Source organism: Rhinolophus sinicus, linkage group LG03 (genome assembly GCF_036562045.2).
Source record: "Rhinolophus sinicus isolate RSC01 linkage group LG03, ASM3656204v1, whole genome shotgun sequence".
Taxonomy (NCBI): Eukaryota; Metazoa; Chordata; class Mammalia; order Chiroptera; family Rhinolophidae; genus Rhinolophus; species Rhinolophus sinicus.
In genome coordinates, this window is record NC_133753.1 from 430,997 (window position 1) to 436,996 (window position 6,000).

Sequence of the window (6,000 nt, forward strand, 5' to 3'; positions counted from 1 at the left end):
GGATATTGGGAAAGACTGGCTTTTATTTTATGATTATATTTACAACAAAGTTGGCTAAAGTACTGTATTTCAGTCATATTTATAAATACTTGCTAACTGCGTATATTTAGTCTGTTGTCAGCATGTGTCTGCACATAATGCTAATCACTTTAATGATTATTACAAATCTCCATAAGTTTTAAAACCTGGTGATCTACTCAACTAGTCCAGCATTTAATTTATACTCAGAGAAGTAGGGCTTGTCTGACATTTTTGAATGTATCTTATAGATCATATGCTCTTTCATCCCAGACTCAGATCCTATATGAATACAAGAGAAGAGACCCTACTCGGCCCAGGAAGGACCAGGGGAGCCTGACTCAGTCCCTCCCCACTTATAGGAACAGGCTGCCCCACATGCAAATTTCTCCTCAGGCTCCAGGGTAAAACCCTCCTGGGGCTGTGAGCTCACATCTCTCTCCTCACACAGGCTGAGGTCTCTGGGGAAGGCAGGGCTGTGGTCTAGAAGAAGATGACACTGCTGGGTCTTCTCCTGTGCCTGGTGACAGCCCCCCAAGGTGAGGGTCTCAGGTGTCAGACACGGGTCTGTGGGATGGATGTGACTGCACGTGAGTGACAGACTGCTTCTCCTTGTCCCCAGGTGTCCTGTCCCAGGTGCAACTGCAGGAGTCGGGCCCAGGGCTGGTGAAGCCCTCGCAGACCCTGTCCCTCACCTGCGCTGTCTCTGGATTCTCCATCACAACCAGCGGTTACTGCTGGCACTGGATCCGGCAGCCCCTGGGGAAGGGACTGGAGTGGATCGCGATCATATGTTATGATGGGAGCACAGCATATAACCCGACCCTCAAGAGCCGCAGCTCCATCTCCAGAGACACGTCCAAGAACCAGTTCTCCCTGCAGCTGAGCTCTGTGACCACGGAGGACACGTCTGTGTATTACTGTGCGAGGGACACAGTGAGGGGAAGTCAGTGTGAGCCCAGACACAAACCTCCCTGCAGGGGACAGGGGGCTGGGCTGCAGGGGGCGCTCGGGACACCAGGGGGCGCTCCAGACCCACAGAGGACAGGTGTGCACCTGGGTGGGGAAGCGGCTTCTTGTTTGGAGCAGGGATTTCCTGTCAAACCTCTCAGCTGCCCCCGGGGACAACACTTGCTTCTTGTTTCTGGCTCTGTTTTCTCTTACTCTCGCTGCAGACAACAAGTGAAGAAGGGACACTGTCTGTTTTCAGATGACATATTGCAGTGACTTGGGACCACTCCTTCACCAAGTTACTGGGTGTCCTTTATTTATTGATTGATAAGACGACCATCCTGAAGGCTCTTCTAGAAAGGAGCAGATGAGCTCTTTACAACTTTACGTAAAACGTCATGTTAAGCTCTTCAATACACAACAAAACGTGCCCCAGAGGGTGTCTGCTCACATAAGCAGTGACCAGGTTTCATGCTGTTCTCACGCTACTTGATCAGCACACACACACACACACACACACATAGACTCGCACGCGTGCACTTACACTCACACATGCTCACAGACACACACACTCAGACACACACACAGAGACACTCACACACAAGCACAGACAACTCACACACTCAAACTCACACACCCACAGGTTTTAGAAAAATAAATACATTCAAACATAAGAGTCATACAAATGTGCTCTGAGTGCACATGATGTCGCATATGATTTCCTCTAACCTGTGTCCAGATACCTTCCACATGTTAATGTACCATCAGCAATACTTTCGGGGCAGATGGTACTTCCTCCTAATATTGTTACTACATGTACTTTATAGAGGACCTTTCACTAGAATTTGTTTTAGTTTTACCCAGTACAGTAACAATTACTTTTTTTGGTTTAAATTAAAATTTATTGGGGTGACAATTGGTAGTAAAGTTACGTAGATTTCGTGTGTACCATTTTGTAATCCCAGAGTAACAATTATTATAAATAAAATTATGTCTCCATATCTTCAGAAGTGATTACCACATAAGTTTGATAACATCCATCGTCTCATATGGATATAAGAAAAGAGAAGAAAACAAAGAACAGAACAAGGAGGGAAAGTGTGTTTTCCTTGTGCTGAGTACTTTGAGGCTCGACTCCCTCAGCAACGTCACACACACCGCACAGCAGTGTGAACTACAGGCAGCGAGTTGTCCATTACATCCCAGCACTCACTGCTCCAGAACTGGAAGTTGGTACCTTTTCCTCACCATCGTGCACGTCTCCCACTGCCCGACCCCATCCATGGCCATGACACACACGATCCCTCCTGTATGCTTCTCTTTGGATTCCACACATAAGTTAGATCGTACAGTGTTTGCCTTTCTCTGTGTGGCTTACATAGTTTACCATTATGCCCTCAAGGTCCATTTATGTTGCTGCAAATGGCAGCATTTCCTTCTTTTCATGGCTGAATCGTATTCCATTGTACATAGTTTATTCACTCACTTGTTCATGGACACTTAGGCTGTTTCCATGTCTTGGCTACGGTACATAATGCTTCAGTCAACATGGGAGCACAGATAACTCTGCAACATGGTGACTTTGTTTCGTTTAGATAAATACCCACAGGTGGGATTGCTGGATAGTTTATTTTTAATGTTTTGAGGAACCTGCATACTGTTTTCTGTAGTAGCTGCACCCATTCATTTACCACCAATAGTGCATAAGGGTTCCCTTTCCTGCACATCTGTGCCACCATTTATTATCTCTTTTTTGTTGTTCTTAATATGGATTTTTCACTTTTTTGAAATTTTTCTGTTTTGTTTTCTGGGGTACAGTTTTACAGGTTCTTTTACAATCTAGACATTATCACACTATCAGATATATAATTTGTAATTATTTTCTACCATTCAGTGAGTTGCTTTTCATGATGTCCATTGTGTCTTTCTAATGCACATACAATTTTGAGTTTCATCTATCCTGATTTGTCTATTGTTGTGCTTGTAGCCTGTGTTTTGATATTACATTGAATAAACTATTGCCAAATCCATTGTCACTAAGCTTTCCTTTGTGTTTTCTCTAGGGATTTTACACTTTTACGTCTTATATTCGCGTCCTTAAACCCTTTTGAGTTAATTTTTGTATATGGTATACGATGGAGTTCAGTTATATTGTTTTGCAGGAGGATTTCCACTGACCCAGCACCATTTCTTGCTGACACTGCTCTCCTTCCACCAGGTGATCAATCAATGCAGGAAAATTAAATGACAAAATTCAACATGGTTTTTTATTTTAATATCATGCAACACCCTGGGAATAGAAGGAAACTGTTACATATAATAAAGGCCCTATATGAAGTGTATACACAACTTCATTCTCCACAGTGAAAGAACAAAAGCCTTCCCTCAATCCCCATCAAAATCCCAATGGCATATTTTAAAGAAGTAGAACAAAAAATCATCAGATTTGTTTGGAACCACAAAAGACCCCGAATAGCCAAAGCAATCTTAAGACAAAAGAACAATACTGGAGGTATCACACTTCCTGACTTTAGCTTGTACTACAGGGCTACAATCATCAAAACAGCATGGTATTGGCAAAAAAAACAGACACATAGACCAATGGAGTAGAACTGAGAACCCAGAAATAAAACCACATAAATATGAACAGATAATTTTTGACAAAGAAGCTAAAAACATACAATGGAGGAAAGACAGCCTCTTCAATAAATGGTGCTGGCAGAATTGGAAAGCCACGTGCAAAAGAATGAAACTGGACTGCTATCTGTCACCATGTACCAAAGTTAATTCAAAATGGATCAAAGACTTAAGCATAAGACCTGACACAATAAACTGCATAGAAGAAAACACAGGTACTAAACTTACGGACCTTGGGTTCAAAGAGCATTTTATGAATTTGACTCCAAAGGCAATGGAAGTAAAAGCTAAAATAAACGAATGGGACTATATGAAACTTAAAAGCTTCTGCACAGCAAAAGAAACCATCGACAAAATAAAGAGGCCACCAACTGAATGGGAGAAGATTTTTGCAAACAGTGCCTCCGATAAGGGGCTAATATCCAGAATATACAAGGAACTCATGCAACTCAACAACAAAAAAACAAACAACCCAGTTGAAAAATGGGCAGAGGACCTGAAGGGACATTTCTCCAAAGAGGACATACAAATGGCAAATAGACATATGAAAAAATGCTCAACATCACTAATCATCAGAGAAATGCAAATCAAAACCACAATGAGATATCACCTCACCCAAGTCAGAATGGCTATCATCAGCAAGACAAATAGTAACAAGTGTCAGAGAAGCTGTGGAGAAAAAGGAACCTTCATACATTGTTGGTGGGAACGCAGACTGGTGCAGCCATTATGGAAGGCGGTGTGGAGGTTCCTCAAAAAATTACGAATAGAATTGCCATATGACCCAGCAATCCGTCTCCTGGGTATCTACCCAAAAAATCTGAAAACATTTAGAGATAAAGACACGTGTGCTTCAATGTTCATTGCAGCTTTGTTTACGGTGGCCAAGACATGGAAACAACCAAAATGTCCTTCGATAGATGAATGGATGAAGAAGTTGTGGTACATATACACAATGGAATACTATTCGGCAGTGAGAAAAGATGATATAGGAACATTTGTGACAACATGGATGGATCTTGAGAGAGTAATGCTGAGGGAAATAAGTCAGACAGAAAAAGCAGAGAACCATGTGATTTCACTGATATGTGGTATATAAACCAAAAACAACCAAAGAACAAGACACAAATGAGAAACAAAAACTCATAGACACAGACAATAGTTTAGTGGTTACCAGAGGGTAAGGGGGGTGGTAGGTGAGAGATGAGGGTAAAGGGGATCAAATATATGGTGATGGAAGGAGAACTGACTCTGGGTGGTGAACACACAATGGGATTTATAGATGATGTAATACAGAATTGTACACCTGAAATCTATGTAATTTTACTAACAATTGTCACCCCAATAAATTAAAAAAAATAAAAAAGCTTTCCCTCGAAGATGAGGAATAAGACAAAGATGCCACACTCACCACTCCCATCCGTCACAGGGGTGCAGGTCAGACCCAAAGAAATTTCACCAAAAAACTTAAATGAAGGCTCCAAATTGGAAAGGAAGACGTACAACTAGCATTGTGACACATGAAATGATCTTATACTTGGAATATATTTTACCCCATTAATTAAATGGAGTTTTCCCTTTGCAGAAGAGTTTAATGTGTGTGTGGATTTGTTTTCCGTTGTATGTGAGTTTGTGCATTCACTGGACACAGCAGTAATTTAATGCAGATCTGAGAGAACAGTTTGTGCACGTGTCTGTCCCTATGTGTGTGAGTCCATTAACGTGTGTGTGCGTGCATGCATGTGTGGGAGGGGCCAAATTGCAGAGTAATAATAGTTTCATTTCTATCTGTCACCAGTCCATCTTTTGATAATAAAAAGCTTTATTTGAGAAACTCTCCTTGTTACATGCACTTACCTCACTTCAAAGAAATCAATTTATTCGAAGCAATTCCTTCTTCATCATAAATTGAGTGTGTAACCAAATGTAGGTCCATATACTCTTCCCAGGATTCTGAAACATGGATTGACCCGAGTATATATGGGGCTTACCTGTCGCCGGGTCATTCTGTGAGAGGCAGTGACGTAAGTCCAGGGCTTATCAGGTGTGACCTTGACTGACACTTTCAGCCCTTTGCAGGCTTCCTCCAGGCTCTTCCTGACGCTGAGGGCACTGTGCCTGTGCAGTGTTCGAATAGCTTGTCACTCAGGCATGTTTCATGCTCTTGGCCCCGAAACCTGCAGCAACAGACCCCACAGAAACCACATGTGTTTAATCACGACAGGACTGTGGGTTCACAGCAACACTGCAGGACAGGGAGTGACCACAGTTATGGAAAATCATGGAGCTCAGAACGGCCAGCGTGGTGGGGCACACACAGAGCACTGGATGCCCTAGAATGTCCTGGGTCACGGGTGAGAAGAGGGGAGGCCAACGTGAGGTCACTGAGCCCAC